The sequence below is a fragment of the Camelus dromedarius genome, chromosome 13 (genome assembly GCF_036321535.1).
Source record: "Camelus dromedarius isolate mCamDro1 chromosome 13, mCamDro1.pat, whole genome shotgun sequence".
Classification (NCBI taxonomy): domain Eukaryota; kingdom Metazoa; phylum Chordata; class Mammalia; order Artiodactyla; family Camelidae; genus Camelus; species Camelus dromedarius.
Window position 1 is genome coordinate 2,654,577 of NC_087448.1, and position 21,727 is coordinate 2,676,303.

The following is a 21,727-nucleotide window of genomic DNA, read 5'->3' on the forward strand; positions in this document are numbered from 1 at the left end:
CCAGTAGAATCACGGCTTTGTCATTTCAGAGGAACAGCTCCGAGAAAATTCAGTCCAGAATTAAATTTGGGGAATGAAAATAATACCCTCCACATTTGGGGTGGACCTGGGGATGCAGTACGATTGCTAAGACAGTTCTAAGGGAGGGAAATTTCTGCCGTGCTTTGCATTAAATACCTTACGTCTGATATTTTCCTTAAGAGATTCAGAGAGGACCCACAGTGCACGTCACAAAACAGGCATCATAGTCTCCCAATTCCCTTTCTCTCTGATCATTAATTAAAAAGAAAACAGCCAATTCTTTGACTTTCAAAGGCCAGGTGTGGATATTGGGTAAAACTGAACGTCATGTGATTTGTGGGAGAAAATTGCTGTTCTCTTAAGGCGGCCCTGGGAAGGGGCCCCCGCGTGCCTACGGGCCCCCGCTGCGGGTGGGAAGACGTGGGAGAGCCGCTGGGCTCCCCCGGTGCTCAGGGCACCCACGCTCCATCAGGTCTGCGTGGCACACGCCCCTCTCCTTCTCCCAAGAACCCAATCTGAGGAATTCTAATGACCACTACCTCCCAAGGCTCAAAGTAAGCGATGCAGTTATGGCTTCACCCTTGTGACTGGATCACAGAGGGCTCTGCTCTGCTGCGAGTGGAAGGGTCCTAATGGATCCAGCTCGAACCAAAGATTCTTTGAAACATCGGTTGGAGTCCCTCCCTTTGCCTTTCTTCAGTTTTCGTGTTTAAGGAGTGGAAGGATCAATAGAGCCGAGGGCAGAAGCATGGGATTATAACTCACGCACCCTCCTTCACCGAATGCAAGCTGCAACCCGACCTCTCTGTTTGTTTTGCCATTTCCTACCGTTAATCATGGATTCCCCGTTTATGCGACTCCCCTCTTGGCTCACTGTGATCCGCACCTTCGCAAGCTGTCTGTTCTTGCACATCTGAGTTGACTTAAGGGAATGATCAGAAAACAAATTGCTGTCTAATGTTGTCTCAAGATGAACTGAGAATTAACGGCTGGAAGGAAGAGTGCTCTGGGCATGGTGGCTGGGATGTCACTCCCTTGTTGTTTGTATAAATGCGTGAGTCCTTCACGCTGAGCGATGCTTGCGGTTGTGTGAATAAATTACCCTGAACCTGTTAGCCTTTCTGCGGCGAGGACGTATGCAGTGTTTTGTTTGTTTGTTTATCTGCCCTGTGGTGACAGTGGTGGCCTGTTTCCAGGTATGTTTACTGTTCCTGACGCTCAACTGGTCCTTGGTGTTGTTTGTGTTCCTACCGCATCTTCTTACAAGCCTGCTCCATGTGGTATGTTTGTCCGTAGCCGTTTCATGGTAACATTGCTTCAAGATGTTTCACCACCTCCTTGTCTTTCTTTTCTCTGCTCACCTTGTTTCTGAATTCCTACAGAGCTTCCCGTGTGCCCAGGACAGTCCTGCTTTTCCACCTGTTGTCCTATTGTCATTATCAGTAGCTGCCCTACCCCCCTCCCCCACCTTTCACACAGCAAAGAGACGGCACTGAGATGACAACTGCAGCGCTCAGTTTACCCAGAGTCACTGCTTCTCTCAGGTTTTATGTCCGTCTTCTGAGAATCTTTATTTCAGGGAAAGACTGATTTGGTAGATAATTAATTAATTAATTCGGGGGGGGGTAATTTTATTTATTTATTTATTTAACGGAGGTGCTGGGGATTGAACCCAGGACCTTGTGTTTGCTAATCACGCACTCTACCACTGAGCTATACCCTCCCCACCTTTTTTTTTTTTTTTTAGTATTTATTGACTACAATAAAGCAGTCCATTCCACATATGACTATGATTCTCTTTTTGGGGGGAGAGGAGATAATTAGGTTTATCTATTTATCATTATTTTTCAGTGGAGGTACTGGGGATTGAACCCAGGACCTTGTGCATGGTAAGTATGTACTCTGCCCCTGAGCTGTCCCCTCCCCTCCAGTTGCACACGCATATATATAGGGACCGTCTGTTGTTGAGAACATTTTTCAGACTCCTTGCATCTAGCTGTGGCACGTGAGTAAGTTCTAGTCAATGGTTTGTGCATTGAAGTGTTGTGTACAGGTTATGAAATGTAGTCTTTTTTTTTTAAATTTTGAAGTATAGTTGAGGTACAATGTTGTGTTAGTTTCTGATGTACAGCATAGCGATTCAATTATACATAAATGTATTTTCCACATTCTTTTTAATGACAGGTCACTACAAGATGCTGACTGTGGCCGCCTGTGCTGCACGGTAGGACCTTGCTGCTTATTCTGTTACATGTAGTGGTTTGCATCTGCTAGTCCCAGCTTTCGAATTTACCCCTCCCTTCCCCTCTGGGAACCAAAAGTTTGTTTTCTATGTCTGTGAGTCTCTGTCTGTTTTGTAAGTAAGTTTGTTTGCATCATATTTTTAAGATCCCACATACAAGTTATATCATATGGTATTTGTCTTTGTCTGACTTTCTTCACTTAGTATGATATCTTAAAGTGAGAGGACGTGCTTTTTTGTTTTCTCATTCTGCTGCTTGGAATGTAGTTTTGACTCCTGGAGTCAGATTAACCATCATGGACAATGTGGTGGAAGGCGAATGTTGACTCTGGCCAGAGGAAGACCCTAGAAGGATCCTGGTCTCTTGGCTCTGGTCAGCTCCACACACTTTAAAGGAGACAGCACAGCCTTCTTGTTTTAAGTCATTGGTATTTCAGATTTCCTGTCACACGCAGTGGTGTCTAATTAAAATAAAGGCTAACACCCAGAAGTGCAAGGTGCCCGCAGAACGTATGATACACCCCAGCCTGGTGACTCAGAGGAACTCCCCAGGGCCGCAGACCTGGAGCTGAGATCAGAAGGAGGGTCTGGAGTTCACTGCAGCCGGGGAGGAGAGGGTTCCTGGGGGCGCTGGAGGAGCACCGTTATAAAGACTCTAAGACAGGAGAGAACGCACACAGTCAAAGGTCCGAAGACTGTGGCTTTAGCAGAGCAGCGGAGCGGTCAGCGGGAGCGGGGCTGGGAGAAGTCAGCAGGGCCCGACTATCCACGACCTTGGAGGTCAAGGTGAAAATGTAGCTGTTTAGCCTCAAATGAAACCGGAAGCTATTTAAGTTTTATGCAGGTATTTCAATGATCAGATTTGGACTTTTTGAACATCAGCCTTATCACCGCTGGGAGAACTTACTGGACTGGACAAGGGTGGGTGCAGGCAGCCCACCCAGGAGGGGAGTCCGGCGCCATTTGTCCTTAGAGGAGGAGGAGGAGGCAGTGATGCTGGCGCGGAGGAGGTCACGGACGGTCAGGAGGAGGGCGGGCTCCCGGCTCCCCTCGGGTTTCCCTTGGGTGGGAATCACCTTCCCTCTGCCCCTCGGACACCTGCACGCATAGCTGACCCGCCTCCCCCACGGCATCCCAGGCTGCATTTTATACGGCTTTGCGTCTTCCCTGCCCCGCAGTGGCGCGCCTGGCTCACGTAGGCTCTAAATACACATTTACTGATTTGGTTAGCGGACGGGTGGAGAAACGGTTGTGTAACTCTTCCCCAAGGAGCCCAGCGACGCCAGCAGGGCCTGAGGAAAGCTCCTCTGAGACTTGTTTATTTGCTGACTTTGTTGATGTTTGTGGCTACGGCAGTGTAATCTGGAAGAGTAGGTCTGATTTTGCAAATTCATCTGCCTGTGAAAACAGCCCGTACTGTGGAGTCACCAGCATGAACGGGGGAGCGCTGTAGTCTGTGTTCTCGGGCAAAGAGAGTTTCCGAAGGGAAAAAATACAACTTGAACCGGCTGGCTTGCTTGCATTCATGTAGCAATAACTGTAGGAGGCTAGCGGCTTTTTCCCCTTTGTAATCATGAAGGTTGAAGTCATAAGGTTTGAGTAATAAATGATTTGACTCTGTCTGGTTCATTATTACGGCTGGTTTATCAATTGATTGAATGCCCTTTACATGTCTCAGGAAATGAAAATAGAAACAGAGAACCAGCTCCATCCATATTCCGGGAATTGATGGTGACTGGAGGCACCTAATGCTCCACGTTTAACGATGACATTCCTGGTTAGGACCCCCTTTATGGTGAAACCTTCCACGGAGGCTGGGGTGCTTGGAACCTGGCGGGGCCGGGTCCACAACACACCCCACTGCCGTCAGCCAGGCCCACATAACCAAGGGAGAGCGGGCGTGCAGACCTGCGCACAGCGGCCGCTGCAGGCAAGAGCTCACACTTTGTTCCTGTTTTCACTCGTTCAGCAGTTTGCAGGGTGGCGTTCCCACCAGCACATTTGTGAGAGATAAAAGCCAGTGAACCCACTGAAGTTTCACGGTGACCCCAAAAGAGGCAGAAGCTGCAGACCTTCAAGAGTTAAAATCAGGCAGGGTTTAAAGAAGGGCCAGGCGCCTCCGGAGTGGCGCTTGATTTTCCACTTACCACTATTGCTGACAGCCCACCACCCATCAGTCTGCCTTAAAGCTTCCTGGGAAAAGGTAAAACACTCGATTTGGGAAGAAAACACGAGTGTACGCATACTCTCCATCTCTCCCTCCCTCACACACACACACACACACACACTCACACACTCCCTCCTCCCAATACATCAGTTTGGGAAAGTCACAGCTCTCTTAACCATTCAGCTCCCAGTTTTCATCTGAAAATTTAAATAACTAAAAACTTATCAGCATGCTGAAGTCATGCAATAAAGCTAAGCGCAACTACTTCTGAAAAAAATCGGTCAACACAGAGGTGATGTTCTGGGGTTTCCACTGCATGATGGCTTTAGTTCCCCTTCTCTTGTTGTGAACATCAGAATTAACTCTTTGTCCTTTTAAAAAAACAAACTTACAGTTATTGGAGGAAGAAGGGGATGGGAAGGGGTAAACTGGGAGCTCAAGATTTGCAGATAATAACTACTTCATAGAAAATAAATAAGTTTCTACTGTATAGCACAGGGAACTATATTCAGCATCTTGCAATATAATGAAAAAGAATATGAAAATGATTGTATGCATGTATGTGTCTGACTGAAACATTATTCTGCATACCAGAAATTGACACAACATTGTAAACTGACTATACTTCAATATAAAAAGAGAAAAAGAGAAGAAAAGAACAGCTCCAGGGATCTGAGTAGGTCAGGTGAGATTTGGGGTCTGCGCTGGGTCGCCTGCAACAAGAGGATGGTCTGACGTCATCAGGTGCTCCCGGAGCTGGAACGCCGCTGCTGATTTGGATGGTCTGCTCCAAGTGGGAGGGTTAAGACTTCCTACCAACCCAGAAAAGAATCTTTTGAAAAGCTTATTTTGTGAGGAAAGGAAGCAGAGTTGACTTTCATCCTTCCTTGGAGAACACGCCTGCTGCCAGTGCCATGAAGGCGTCGCAGACACGGAGCAGCGTGGCCTCGCTGCAGAGACGGGCAGGTGAAGTGGACCAACAGCAGGCACGCACTAACCCGAGACCTCCACGTGTGGGTATCTGACTCGTTACTGGTGCTCCGCTCTTGGCCAAAGCTGCAGTCACCGCCGTGGGTTGGGAGCTGCCTCTTCCCATCTTTGTATCCCTGGACCTGAGCAGAGAGGAAAGCACAAGGCAGGTATTTACAAATAGATGTTGGTTGGATAAGATTCTGGTCAAAATGTTTTATTTTAAAATGTTATCTTATCTGTGAGGATATTGCAAAATACTTTGTTATAGTAGATTGAAGTCCACATAATTGTTCCTTAAAGCATTTCTATGAAATCTGACTTTAGTAATCCTTTCAAAGAAAGAGTCATGACTCACTCTTCCTGATTTCACTGGGTCTTAGTTACCACTGTTTTCTCTTTAGCTGTTCTCAGACCATGATTTTAATAACCTGTTCTAGATCCTTTCTAGGGATGTTCTTTAAATCCATCAGTCTATAGTTGTCCCTAAGTGAATCTTCTTTTCCATTGTAGTTTTGAAATATCATTTATTCACTCATTTTCTGTGGTCTTTCCTTCTGCTCTCTGTTTTTCAAAGGTGGAAAAGATGTCTCGGAGATCACATTTATAAACGTTCTCTCATGCCTGAGGTTTGATTTAGGGAGCTCACATGCTGTCATCCTGCTTTACTCATGTTGGGTTTCTAGTCCTCCGAAGTTTTACTGAGATGCTGACCTCCCATTTGTGTCAACACATCATCATTTCCAAGATGACCTTTGGGATAAAAAAAAGAGAGACAGAGTGAGAGAAAGAGAGAAGGAAGGAAGGAAAGAAGGAAAGAAAAAGAAAGAAAGAGAGAGAAAGAGAAGGAGGGAGGCAGGGAGGGAGGAAGGGATGAAGAAGGAAGAAAGAAAGAGAAGAAAGGAAAGGAAGAAAGAAAGGAGGGAAAGAGGAAGGAAAGAATAAAGGAAGTGGTGCCATATTGAATGCTTCACAGCATAATCCCATTAAGTCCTCAGGAGCACCCTGTGGGGCAGGTCCTGTTTTCCTCTCATGAACCAGTGGTCACTCTGAGGCACAGAGAGTCTGGGTCTGGCTTTCAAGACTCTGGAACACATACTTCAAATCTCTTCTATCTCTTCTCTTTCCTGTTATTCTTTCCTTGTCTCTCCTTTCTACTGGATGTCTTAATCTCCTCTCCATTCTTGGTAGCTTTCGCTTAATTATTCTGTTTTTCCCTTTTCCACAGAAACACTGAAAGGTGTCCATTTTTCTCATCTCTCCCCTGCAGTCCATGGCCATGACCTACGGCTTTTAGCAGCATTCCAACCTCCTTCAACTCACACCCAGCTCAATCGTCTCAGCATTATCTTGTCCCTGAAAAAACTGAAGTTTGGATTGGGGTGATTTTGGCTCAAAGGAGAGAGGGGAGTGGGCTGTAGGAGGGAGGAGGGGAGTCAGGTGTTCTGGGCATTTGGGGCAGAAGAAAGGATATTACGTAGCAAGTGCGGCTGCCTTTCCAGGGGGCAGGATCGGATAGGCTTCAACTTACAGAGGGAAGCAATGAGCAGAGCCACATTCTCCTCAAGGGCAGCCATACTTTAAAACCCACGTGTATTCCTTACCACAGCCACCAGAGCAATCTGGGATCCCACATAGACGTGCAGTGCCTTCTGGAGAGGAAGTTTTTATGAATATTTTAGAAACAACAACAACAAAAACAAGAACAAAAACAAAACCGGCTGGCAGAGTCTGAATCACAAAAATCTCCAAATTCTGCTGCATTTTGAGACCTTCTGAAACAACACGAACATTCTCCTTGGTAAGTCAAGAAGAAAACACACTCTTTGAAACAATAATGCTTTGTTTTTTTCAAGTTGGGGAACTGACAAGAATGGAGAAAGTCCCTGCTCTTAATTTCTCCAACCAGATGAAATCTGAAAAGTGTGCACTGGAGTCATCATTGGTGAGCACTCAGGATCACGGGACAGACGTGGAGCACACTCAGGGTTATGGGGCAGGCGTGGACCTCCACCTGGCCGGGCAGTCACAGGTTTCTCCATGTCCCCTGAAAAATTGCCAAAACCAGCAATTAGGACGAGTAAACACCAACACTGTGCCTTGAGGGGGACTAGGGCTTCAAGCTAAAACGTCTCAGAAATCTGAAGTCTGTAATTCAACACAGCCTTGATCTTAGATGACCATGATCCTCTCCTTGTCCTTCACTTTCTGCAGTAACTTCTTTCTGAGTTGCTCTGCCTCCAATTACCAGTTTGCTTTCTTAGGTAACAATCTCACAAGCCACCACTGGAGCACCTGCTCTGCATTCACGTGTTGTTTCTCCAGCCCTCTTCACTGGAACAAGGAAACATATGACTTAACTTTAGACCTACTTTTCCTTGTGCTTAAAACAAAAGGATATAACGTGATGTATGTCTGTCTGTCTGCAATGCTTTATTGTCAGTCCAAGGACCTCACCCATGTGAAGTGGGAGGTTAGGAAAAAATTGTTCTCTCCCTGCGCTGTACCTAAAATCAAAGTAAAAAGAAAAAAACGGGGTCACGATATGTCAGACAGTATTCTCTTTCCTGAAAGACTCGGCGTAGTTGTGTTTTGAACACAGACAGTCTGCTAGGACCCTCTGGCTGAGAGCTTCTCATAGTACAGTCCATTCTTGTTATTTGTGGTAGTTTCTGTTCTGTAAAGTCACTGTGAACACAAAGTTGGTGAACGCGGAACCATCGTTCCTACAGGAGATACGGGGTTAGGTTCCTGCAAGCTTCTGCGTGTGACATTTTCACCAGCCCATCAGTTTGTACCTTTGTTTTATGTACATTTCTGTTTAAAGACATCTTATTTAATAGATATTGTTAATTCAACAGCAGTAACATTGAATGCGTGGCCAACAGCAGTGAAACCCAGGCCTGAACAAAGCTGATCTCACACATTTCCTCCGCGAGGCTCATCACAGCCTTTCACACCCGGGACAGCTTCCTAGCCCTGCACCTGGAGCCATTTCAAACAGCAAAATCACCAAAAAAAGGAGGGGGGTCACAAAATGTGGGAAATGCGGCACAAAAATGCCACAAAAAGGACCCTCGTTTATAGCCTACAATGTGGGACAGGAAGGCAGGGGGTCCCTGGTTAGTCCTCAGCTGGGAACACACACTAGACAACTCAGATTTTTTGTCGCTCTGCCCACATCTGTGAATGAGCGAGGCTGCACCACGGGCATTGATTCGGGGGTTACAGATAAATGTGATGCATTGATGACTTTGCAAACACGGAACCTGTGACCAGTGAGGCTGAAAAAAACCGTTCAAGGCATCTCGGTGCTGTTCTAAGACTGATCCTGCCGCTTCTGACTGCTCCAGCCTTCCTTACTTAACTGTCTCTTTTCAAAAATCCTTCAGACTTAAAAACAAAGCAAAACAAAAAACAATTCCTCTGGTTCTTACTCTCCACATCCGCCCTCCAATTCAGTAAGGACTGTGTTTCGGTTGTTTGCTGTTAACATGTGGATTCAGCGATGGGAAGGGAAGCTCAGAGGATGCTGTGGGGTACCCCCGGACCCCCAGGCCACCCCAAGTGCACCTCCCAGACAGGCTCGAGGCTCTGCTAGGCTTCCTGCCCGAGGACATCCTCTGTCCAAGGGAATGTGCTAGACCCACGGACGGCAGGCCAGAGCGGGGGCAGACCCGCCCTCCAGAGCAATGGAACGGCCCCGCCCCTCACGCCTCGGGGGACCGCCCCGGGGCCTGTCACCACAGCAGTCACCCGCCCTGTCGCAGCACCGCCCTCTGCGGATGGCCTCTTGCACCGACTCCTTGATGCAGGTTCTGCCTTTAGGGTAACTCACACCCAGGTAGAAACACTTTCCTCTGGGAATGCTGGTAACTCTGCGTTTCCGTGGAATTGCTGGAGCTGAGGACATGACAGGGCCCACTGGACCGGACGCCCGTGGGACGCTGGTGCCCTTGCCAGGTTCCTGGGGCTGGTGTAACAGATTACTGCAAACTGGTTCATTTAAAGCAGCAGAAATGTATACTTTCATCATCCTGGAGGCCAGCAGTCTGAAGTCCACGTGTCAGAAGGGCCATGAAGGCCCTGAAGGCTCGGGGCGGAATCTGTTCCAGGCCTGTCTCCTGCCCTCCGGTGTGGCCAGCAGTCTTCGCTGTCCCCTGGCCTTCACAGTCAGCGTCACACCTGTCAGTGTCTGTATCTTTTTCCTTCTTATCAGGACACCAATCATTAGATCAGGGTCCACCCTGTGACCTCATCTCACCTATGACCGCATCACATCTGCCAAAACTCTATTTCCAAGCAAGATTACACACACAGGGGGCTGGTTCTTGAACACACCATTTTTGGGACCCAAGTCAACCCAGAACACTGCCTGGCGTCCTTGGCTGTGAGATGCAAGCATCTGAGGAAGAAGATGCTCTCTGAGCTCCAGCTCCGCAGTCCCGCAGCCTCAGCCTCAGAGATGCGCGTGCCTCCGGCCGCTGCTGCCCCTCTCCCTTCGTGCCCTTGCGTTGCCGTCGCCAGCACACTGCAGACGCCACTGCGCGTCTCTGAAAAGAAACACACACACCACCTCGCATTAAAGTACAGGAAAAAATAAAGCGCAAATCAAACGGATGCCTCTTAAAGTAATTACCGTCTCAGCCTGCAGCATTTAACTTTCTAATTCAACCTAAGATTCTCATTTAACATTTAGAAAATATTTTGAAAGCACTGCGTGAAGGTAACAATTAGTAATGACACGGATTTCCTCCAAGGCTGTTGTGGTACGTGGGGTGTGCAGCTCAGGTGCGATGCAATCAAATATTAACGTCAGCATTTTACCTGCCCGGGACTCGGTGTAGGTTTGCAAAGTTCAGGGTGCCTTCCACACACTTTAATTTCTCCCTCCTGGGTACGGGGATTAACAGGGCTGGCGGGATTTCATTTTTCTTTAAGCTGTGATGTTTTCTCTGCAACTGCAGCACTGTGGATGGGACAGGAAAACAACAGGTATAAATCACACCATTTACCCTGGGGAGCAAAGCTTTAGCAAGCCTGCTCTCCTGAAAGATTGGGGCTTTTGTTTTTTTTTTCTGATTGCTTGTTTTGTAAGATTTTTTACTTTTTAAAAAATGTTTTGTTTATGCTACAGCAGCCAATGAAAATAAAAGCCAACTGCCCTTGGAAGGAGGTCACAAGGTGCTTGGAGCTGGGTGCAGCAGGGCCCGGGCATGCCCCCTGGAAGGCCAGGAGAGGCCTGGCCCCGAGGTGCTGACGCTAGCCGCGCACACCCCGAGCCCGGCCCCGGCCAAGCCTGCCGGGCTTTGCTGACAGGAAGTCACACGTGGTGTCATTTTCAGCCGCTGGGAGACAGATGCACCCTGATCAATATCACTGTCCAGCATCAAAGAGGTATTGTGCGCTCACGGGGCCTTTCTAACCAAGGCGGACAGCAGAACTTTCATTCCTTCGGAGCCAGTGGGAGGCTCCGGGGTCTTTGCCCTTTTCCTGGTCAGAGGGGTGGATCAAGGCTCGGCAAGCGATCGCATTTCTCATACTTAGAAACGTCCTCCAGCTAATTACTTGTTTCAGTAACTGTGTTGCGGTGTGATCCCTGCACAGCAAGCTGCCCGTCTTTCGGACGCGCAGGTCCATTAGTCCCACAAAGGAGGGCGGGGCGGCTTACCTGCAGCACGTGCTGTGGAGGAGACTGGCACCCCCCCCCCCCCCGTGGCAATTCTGGGTCATTTCAAAATGTCCAGGGGCTGTTTTCTCAAGAGGGACCGTTAACTATTAGTATTCCTGCTGAGTGATAAAAGGAACTCTTGCTTTTGGAAGTGACCCAGGCAAAACCAGGTAGCGGATGGAGGCGCTCTGCCTGGAAAGAAACAGGAGCGATCAATTTTCACACCGTGGGTGCCCAGGAAGGCGCGCGCCACCCACAGGCAGCTTCCGAGGAGTTGTTCGTGGTTTTCTCGGGTGCATCCTCCGTGCAATGCGCAGTGGGTGTTATAAGGGCCTTCCGAGGCCCCGCCCCCAGTGGCATTACCTGCAAGTACTTCCCCAGGGGCTGGGATGAGGTCTTAATGCCACCTGCCTGGAAGATTTAAAAGCAGCAAAAACTCTACATGCATTTGAAGTGCTGCAGATTAAAGGACATCCCTGAGGTCCTCCCAGGACAGAAACAGCAGAGAATGTCCGCTAAGTGCCAGGGCACGGCCCACTGGCTGGCCCGCACTGCGACCCCCCAAAGCTGCGCTTATAACGCATCGCAGTTCAGACAGCTGGGCCCCAGCATCAAAGGCGGACATGCTTTTCAGCACAGCTGAGAGGTTTCCAGCCTCTCACTTTATGTCCGTTAACGCTTTGCTTTTCATGACCCACCGGCACTGTGGGCTGGTTCAGATTCAGAGGGGCACAACTCTGTGGGAAAGGTCTTGCTCGCGACGTGCTGTGTGCAGTGTCCTCACCCAGCCCGGAAGCCTCATTATCATCAGGTTTCCATTTTCTTACAAGAAGATTTTTTTGATAAGAGAAAATAGGCCAACAGTTTTTGTTTTTGTCTTTTTAAATAAGTAATAAAAAAATACATTCTGAAGGACTGGCTTTGAGTCATTCAAGATCTCCAGCCTGGACTGGAATGTGGGCTGACATCTGGCACCTGGTCGTTATGTCCCAGAGCCCAAGGCGCCATTGAACGGATCTGCCCAGAACGTAAACTGGGTGCCCGTTATAATATCTTCAGTTCCCCAGATCTGGAGTTTAATCGTTCTCATGTTCCCTCCTTACGTCATCCGCCCAGTGATTGCTTCTTCAGAGAGACTTTAAATGTTAATTAATTAGACAATGTGTTCATTCTGTACTTTTAAGTTCAAGTCACAATTGCATCTGGCATATGGTGCCAAAGGAATCTGTCCCAAGACACTACTGAAATTTGCAGAGCAGAGAGAGGACACCTTCCCACGTGGCCCCGGTCCCTGCGGTGACTTTGCAGGCTGCACAGAGGGAGTGCCGTCTAGAAAGGAAAAAAGCAAATGTGGCTTCTGAGCTCAGGAGAGGCTTCACAGGAGGAGGGAACGCTTCCGACTTTCACAGTCAGCCTCTGCAAGGGCCTGAGGGGTTGTTCTCCTCTGCTTGAAAACACGATACCTTCACCGGTCCATCCAGGTATTTGTGGAACAAACATAAATTGGGGTGGACGAGGCCTGGGGACCACGCTGGTCGCTGAGAGCCCAAGGAGGGGCGGACAGGGCCCTGCCAGCCACAGTCAGAGGCAGTGAGAACAGAGGCCCAAGAGTCATCAGAAAAGTGGCTTTGTGTGGATGCAGCTGATACGGGCGATGGGTGCCTTGAAGAGCTGCCCAGGGCCCTGCAGGGCGGGCGCCCCTCCTCGGAGGCTGGGAGTCCGTCCCTCTCCGGGAGCTGCTTCAGCCTGTAAGAGCTGCCTCGGGCAGACTGGGGCCCTTCCCGGCAGCAGCCTCTGAATGAGCCCGTCTGGGCTTTTCCAACAAAGCGCCCCAGAATGGGAGCATGAACAGCGAAGGGTTAATCCTCACACCTCTGGAGGCTGGAAGGCCGAGGTCAGGGTGACAGTGTGGTGGGATCCTGGGGTCCTGAGGTCAGGGTGACATTGTGGTGGGACCCTGAGGCCTGAGGTCAGGGCGACAGCACGGTGGGGTCCTGGGGTCCGAGGTCAGGGCTTCCGCGAGGAGCCCTCTTCTGCGCGGCGCGTGGCCCACTAGCCTCTGTGTCCTCACGTGGCGAGAAGAATGTGAGGGAGTCTCTGGGCTCCTCTCATAAGGGCGCTCATTCAATCCATGGGGTTCCACCCTCGTGGCCTGGTCATCTCTCCGAGGACCCACTTTCTCATTCCATCACTTTAGGGGTTAGGACTTCAGCAGATGAATCTGTGGGGAGCACAAGCATCCAGGCCGCTCACCTCTGCGCCGTGACCGGTCATGCACACGCAGCACACTCAGCCCACGCTCCTTCCTGACAGCCACCAGCACCGCCCAGCTCCGGAACTGCCGGTGAGGCCAGCGAGGCCCGTTGCGGCCGCACGCAGGTTACCTTCTGCTCACAGCCCTGCTCCGGGCCCCCCGGTGGAGCTGTTCCCAACCCTCCTCCCAGCGTACCTTCTGTGTGCAAATATATGGCTCGGATTCTGCTTCCTGGGAACTTGAGCTGGATGCGTGGTGGCCCGGGCAGCCCGGGAGAGCGGCGGGCCAGCCGGCCCCGGGGACACAGACCGCCCCCAGCCGGCGGAGGCGTGGCCACGCTGAGGGCTTCCTCTGCGGGCGGTGTGCGCGGGGGCGGGTGGGGGGGGCTCCCGGGGGGCGTAGGGCCCTGGGTGTCGAGGGGCTCCAGGAGCAGCAGGCACAGGGCCGGTGGACCCACGTCCTTGCCGAGGCCGTTGGTGCACTGGGGCGGATGCGTCCTCTCCAGAGGGTCAACCTGGTGACGTGGTAGCAGGACCCAGACCTCGTGGAGTCATGCCGAGGGCTGCTGAGTTTGTGCAGAAGGCGTGTGAGTTTTTCCTCCATTCCCTTGACCTATGAGCTGGAGAGAAAACAGGGGAACATGAATGGGGGTCCTGACCCGAGAGCGAAAGTGGATGTGGATGGAGGCAGTTACCTCCCACTCTGCTGGGAGATGACTTTGGGGGGAAAGGGGGGTGAGGACACCGAGGAAGTTAGAAGCTGTAACCACAGCCCAGGGACTGGGAAGAGCTGAGGCCCAGGGACAAGGGGAGGTGACAGCTGGGTGGCAGTGAGCTGAGCTCTGAGCCCAGTGCAGGGGTGTCCCTTCCCTCCCGGGCCCTCAGGCTTTCCCCCAGGTCCGAGGGGCACAGGGGTGGCACCGCCGGGGACACTGTCGTTCTGCGTCTGCGCCTTCGTAGGTGCTTCCCTGTATCTGTGAGGTGGTCTCTCCTGGAGGAGGTGATGTGCGGTTCTGAGCCAGCCTCTGACTTAAGGGCTGAGGTGTCATTTCAGCACAGCTGAAGGAGCAGGACTCGAGGCTGTCCATGCCCAGGATTCCGACTGGAGGCAGAGTGTGCCCCTGAATTAAACAGCAAGATCACAGAAAACTGAGAGCTCCCCCTCGGGTTTGGAGAGGAGCAGGAGGCCCCCTGTGGTGTATCTCCAGGCTGGTGGTGCTTCCAGGGCTCCTGTCCTGGGACCAGATGCCTGGATGAGATGGTCCAGGAAGGTGGCGCAGCCTGGACCCTGCTCAGACCCCGGCCTCCTGCAGGGACCGCGTGCAGGGAGCATCCACAGGACTGCCTGAACCGCTCCCCTTGAGTCGGCTCCAATTTGGGAAATCTGAGATCGTTGACCCACATGCTTCGAATGGATTTTTCTATTTTTGCCACTGCCTCTGCTGCTGCCCACAGTTCCATCGTTTTCTACGCTTTTTACATTGCTCGCTGCCTGGGTGGGGAGGAAAACCTCATAAACCGGCCCAGGCTGTTCCAAATCAGGGCGCCGGAGGATCAGAACGAGGAGGAAATGGTTCCTTCGGTGTGTGATCTGTTCTCCACCAGCCTGTGACACGCTGCTGTGTCACTTGGGTGGGAGTGGGGGCTCATTTGCTGTCAGTGAGCATTCTGGTGACATTGCCTCTCAGCCCGAACCGTCAGCCATAGAGGTATTGTACACCCAGAAACATACAAGGACACATAGACACACACACACACGGACAGACACACACACAAGGAAGCTTTTCTTTCACGATGGTAACTTTTAACTTGCACTAAAGTTGATTTAAAGAGGAATAGTAACACTTTACAGCAAAGCTTAGAACAGACAGAGGGGATGGGAAACTGGGGCGTTACCCAGGGGATGTAACTGAGGTGGATGATGAGTCGGGACAGCACGCTCGCTGAGATGACCCAGAACATTCCATCACAGCTCCACTTCCTTCAGCTGACGCAGGTCGAGGCCCAGGTTAGAGCATCTGGGCCTCAGGGATCCCCCATCTCCTCAGCGTCCTGGGGCGCTGCTCTGCGTCAGAAGCCACCTAGAAATTAAATGATGTGGGAGACAAGACAGATCAGAAGCGCTCGACAGCTCGGGCCGTCTTCCCCCGTCTTCAACACGGGCATGATACCCAGCCTGGACTGAGAGCCGAAAGTCACACAGCAGTGAACACACTTCTCTGTACCTTCTGTCTTTTCTTTCTTTCTCCTGTCTGTCATGACGGAGGGGCAAACCTCCACATGGCTTTCTCTTCCCACTCGATCGTCAGGGTCCTCCCAGCATCACGGCGGCCTTCCTTGCAATTTCCTGGCTTGAACGCACGCCCTCCCATCTCTGTGTCCATGTTTCCCCTTTTTAGAGGAAACCAGCCCTACTGGACTCGGGCCGCCCTGATGGCTTGATCTTACCTTGATTATCTCCGTGCAGACTATCTCCAAAGTGTTACCACTTTCTGAGGTTTCAGGGCTTAAGATGTCAACAGATCTTTGTTTTGTGGGGGTACAGTACTCAACCCATAACAGGTGCCAATGAAAACTTTGCTCATGCAAGTCACGATTTGCCATGGTGACGTGCTCTGTGTCACTTGTTTACTGTGAAAGAGCGTCTAAGGTCCCCGGAGAAAGCTGATTGTAGAACTGAGGAGGGCTTAAAAACAGCATTAAAATTAAATACGTGTCCGGCTCTTTTATAGCCCTCCTTACACAAGGGGCAGCTGCTGGGATGCTAATCGGTTTTACCAGCATGTAGTTCTTGGCAATAAAAGGCTTTGTAGGTAATTAGTTTGCATGAAAAAAACACCCCGGCAAATATTAAATATTTAATAACTCAAAATAACTCCATGTCATACGTGACCACAGAGTGCACAATCCTGGCTTCAGAGCGTGCTGACGGTGGAAAGGTTCATGAACAAATGCATGCCTGCTGCTCAAGTCTTACCTGGAGGGGGCGACCTCTGGCCCCCCTCAGTTCCGCCTGCAGAGAAGCCCGTCTCTCTGCGCAGTCCCTCCCTAATTACGGCCTTGGCGCCTGCTGCCCACACAGCCTGTCCGCCGGCAGGGCGGCGCGGGGAACTGGGCTGGAACCTCTCACCCAGACAGCAGGTGTGCCAGCTGCGCGGACAGACAGCACCGCATTCAATTTCACCCGGGGCTCTCAGGACGGAGGTGGTGTGTTCTGCCCAAAGTTCCATTTCTCAGACATAATCTTCGTGAAAGTACTGGGTGCACTTTCCACTGTGATGTGAATGGAACTGTCACCCCTCTGTTCTGTTTTATGATTGTCACCATCACTACGATGACTTCTTCTGACACAGCTTGTGTTACCATTCCCTGTTCAGGGGAAACTGTGTTCCCAGGCCTGGACTGGCAGACGGCAGTGCCACAGCATCTTCATATCAGTCCCGATGACCCCCAGAGTTCTGTCGTCTGTGGTCCCCTCCTCTGAGTCCCATCCCCCAACAAGGAGTCAAGGCAGCAGAAACACTGTGTGAGGTCAGCTTGTAAAGGGCATGACTCTGCTGAGAACAGTCTTTACTCTGATGAAGCTAGAAAGGCCCACAGGACAAGGAGCTGAAAGCAGCCCCGGCCGACTGTGGAGGGGCCCGAGGCTCCCAATCCCACACCCTCAGGAGGGAGCTGAGCTGGGAAGAGACCATCTCGGGAGAGTTTGTGGTGACTGCAGACCAGGTGACATCTCGACTGCACCTGAGAGAGAGCCTGAGACAGAAGACCCACTCAGCGGTGCCCGGGCTCCTGACCCACAGACACAGTGAGGAAAACAGGCAGTCTGAGTTCTGTTAGGGGCAGAACTGTGCCCACCCCACCACTGCCACCAAATCCATATGCTGAAGCCCAAAACCCCAGTGTGACTGTATTTAGAAATGGAGTCTGTATGGAGGTAATTAAAAGTTAAAAATGAAGTCTCACTGGATAATATGTACACACACACACACATACACACACACACACACACACACACACACATATATATATATATATAGGAATACTACTCAGCCATCAAAAAGCATAAAATCATGCCATTTGCAGCAACATGGATGGACCTAGAGATGATCACACTAAGTGAAGTAAGTCAGACAGAGAAAGACAAATATCATATGATATCACTTACATGTGGAATCTAAAAAAAGGCCGCAAGTGAACTTATTTCCAAAACAGAAACAGACTCACAGACATAGAAAACAAACTTATGGTTACCAGGGGGGAAGTGGATGAGGAGGGGTAAATTTGGGAGATCAGGATTTGCAGGTACTAATATATAAAAAATAGATAAACAAAAAGGTCCTCCTGTGCAGCACAGGGAACTATATTCAATACCTTATAATATTTTAGTGAAAAAGAATATGAAAAGGAATATGTACATATACCTGTATAACTGAATCACTATGCTGTGCACCAGAAACTAACGCAACACTGCACATTCTCACGTGGCGTTGCTCTGAGCATGCACCTTGGTGTCTCTCTTCTGACAAGGGCACCACCCTTAAGATTTCTTTTTTTTTTTTTAATTTCAGTTATTTATTATTATTTTTTAGTTGAAGTATAGTCAGTTTACAATGTTGTGTCAATTTCTGGAGTATGGCATCACGATTCTTGTAACAATTTTGCCACTAACTTGCACCCAGTTTTCTCATCTTTAAAACAAGCGCTGGGACGCCAACTTCTCATCCTCTCCCACCGGCACGGAAACCAGCAGCTCTTACATATTTCTTTTATGTTTTATCGCCATCCCACTCATTTCCAGCACGGATCTGAGGCCGCTCACCATCAAAACCCGGATTCACCAACAACACATAAAAAAGATTATACATCATGACCAAGTGGGGTTCATCCCAGGGACACAAGGCTGGTTCAACATACTCAAATCAATCAGTGTAATACATCACATCAACAAGAGAAAGGACAAAAACCACATGATCATCTCAATCGATGCAGAAAAAGCATTTGCTAAAATTCAACACCCATTTATGATAAAAACTCTCGCCAAAGTGGGTATAGAGGGAACATATCTCAACATAATAAAAGCTATATATGACAAACCTACAGCCAGCATAGTACTCAACGGTGAAAAACTCAAAAGCTTCCCACTAAAATCTGGGACAAGACAAGGATGCCCACTATCACCACTCCTATTCAACATAGTCCTGGAAGTCCTAGCCACAGCAGTCAGGCAAGAGAAAGAAATAAAAGGGATCCAAATTGGAAAAGAAGAGGTAAAAGTGTCATTATATGCTGATGACATGTTACTATCTATAGAAAACCCTAAAAGGTCCACACAAAAGTTACTAGAGCTGATTGAAGAATTCAGCAAGGTAGCAGGTTACAAAATTAACGTTCAAAAATCAGTTGCATTTCTTTACACTAACGATAAATCAACAGAAGAAGAAAGTAAAGAAACAATCCCCTTTAAAATAGCACCCAAAGTAATAAAATATCTGGGAATAAATCTAACCAAGGAGGTGAAAGAATTATACACAGAAAACTGTAAACCATTGATGAAGGAAATTAAAGAAGACTTTAAAAAATGGAAAGATATTCCATGCTCTTGGATTGGAAGAATCAATATTGTTAAAATGGTCATACTGCCCAAGGCAATCTACAGATTTAATGCAATCCCTATCCAATTACCCAGGACATATTTCACAGTACTAGAAAAAATCATAATAAAATTCATATGGAACCATCAAAGACCTAGAATTGCCAAAGCATTACTGAAGAGAAAGAAAGAGGCTGGAGGAATAACTCTCCCAGACTTCAGACAATACTACAGAGCTACAGTCATCAAGACAGCATGGTATTGGTACCAAAACAGACATATAGACCAATGGAACAGAATAGAGAGCCCAGAAATGAACCCACAAACTTTTGGTCAACTCATCTTCGACAAAGGAGGCAAGAATATACATTGGAATAAAGACAGTCTCTTCAGCAAATGGTGTTGGGAAAACTGGACAGCAGCATGTAAATCAATGAAGCTAGAACACTCCCTTACACCATATACAAAAATCAACTCAAAATGGATTAAAGACTTAAACATAAGACAAGATACAATAAACCTCCTAGAGGAAAACATAGGCAAAACATTATCTGACATACATTTAAAAAATTTTCTCCTAGAAGAAATAAAAGCAAGAATAAACAAATGGGACCTAATGAAACTTACAAGCTTCTGCACAGCAAAGGAAACCAGAAATAAAACAAGAAGAAAACCTACGGAATGGGAGAAAATTTTTGCAAGTGAAACCGACAAAGGCTTGATCTCCAGAATATATAAGCAGCTCATACAACTCAATAAGAAAAAAATAAACAACCCAATCCAAAAATGGGCAGAAGACCTAAACAAGCAATTCTCCAAGGAAGACGTACAAATGATCAAAAAGCACATGAAAAAATGCTCAATATCACTAATTATCAGAGAAATGCAAATCAAAACTACAATGAGGTATCACCTCACACCAGTCAGAATGGCCGTCATTCAAAAATCCACAAATGACAAATGCTGGAGAGGCTGTGGAGAAAGGGGAACCCTCCTACACTGCTGGTGGGAATGCAGTTTGGTGCAGCCACTACGGAAAACAGTGTGGAGATTCCTCAAAAGACTAGGAATAGACTTACCATATGACCCAGGAATCCTACTCCTGGGCTTGTATCCAGAAGGAAATCTACTTCAGGATGACACCTGCACCCCAATGTTCATAGCAGCACTATTTACAATAGCCAAAACATGGAAACAGCCTAAATGTCCATCAACAGGTGACTGGATAAAGAAGATGTGGTATATTTATACAATGGAATACTACTCAGCCATAAAAACCGACAACATAATGCCATTTGCAGCAACATGGATGCTCCTGGAGAATGTCATTCTAAGTGAAGTAAGCCAGAAAGAGAAAGAAAAATACCATATGAGATCGCTCACATGTGGAATCTAAAAAACTAAAACAAAAACAAACAAACAAAAACAAAGCGTAAATAAAGGACAGAAATAGACTCACAGACAGAGAATACAGACTTGTGGTTACCAGGGGGGTGGAGGGTGGGAAGGGATAGACTGGGATTTCAAAATTGTAGAATAGACTACACTGTATAGCACAGGGAAATATACACAAAATGTTATGATAACTCACAGAGAAAAAAATGTGACAATGAGTGTGTATATGTCCATGAATAACTGAAAAATTGTGCTGAACACTGGAATTTGACACAACATTGTAAAATGATTATAAATCAATAAAAAATGTTAAAAAAAAAAAAAACCCGGATTCAGGTTTTATGCATTGCAAGCGAGGCAACGCTGCCAAGACAAGCCAGTAAAACACGCGGTAATATACGGCTCTGCGTAGACTGCATGCGGGCAGGACGATAAATTTTTGTGACTCATGTATGAAGACGTATCTTTCTAATACTGGGTGACTCGGGTTCTTTCATTTATTTATTTCATCAATTTTCCTCTTTTGTTTTCCTAGCGATTTCTAGGAACGACAAAGCGGTGGGGCTTTAATACACACTGCGAACCTCGTGGCCCCCTGGGTGTGACCTAGAGGGTAATGGATGGTGGGTGCAGGTGCGGTGACCCAGTCTTCTCGGGCTTCTGGCAGTCTTCCGTCTGATGGATGGGCTGCGGGTCGCACATCTATTTCTGCTTGGTGACGCGGGCGGCTCGCCCGGGTCTGGGTCCACACCCTGCTCTGCGGGGCTGCTCTGTTAAGCAAGACAGGGGAGCTGAGAGGGGAGAGCCCCGGCCTGAAGGGGTGAGGGCGTCCCCCGCGTTATTCCCCATTTTCCGACCAATTCCCTCAAAGCCGAGTTCGCAGCAGTTGTCGCTGATCATTTCACGTATTTTTTGCTTCACTGTTCGATGAAGTCACCCAATGCTCTGTGGGTAGGGTACCTGGTAGTTTATAAACTACTTTCTTATGAAATAGTTTTTTCCCTTATTTTTCTGGTGTGTGTGTTGGGGAGGGTTGAGCATTTCCACAACAGGAAGGCCACCTGACTTCTCCCAGGGGGCTCTTGCAGGAACCGGAAGAGCTTCACCCCAGGGCCCGCCCTGTCCTGTCTCCTCGTCCGCTGACACCAGCACCTGCCGGCGGACACCTTCCTTCTCCTCTGGACCTGCCGTGCCGGGCAGTACAGCCGACGCTTGCACGGCTGATCGGGGCCGAGGATGGTCTAGGGGCAAGGGTGCAAAGCGGAGATCCCCCACGCTCGTTTCCTGCAGAAGACGGCTCTGCTGCACATTCAGTACGGGGGAAACTCGCCTCGGTGAAACACTTTCTCATCAGTGAGATTTCTAGAAACCTGTCAGATGCTTCCAGGTTAAGGGGAGACGACAGAAGGAACCCAG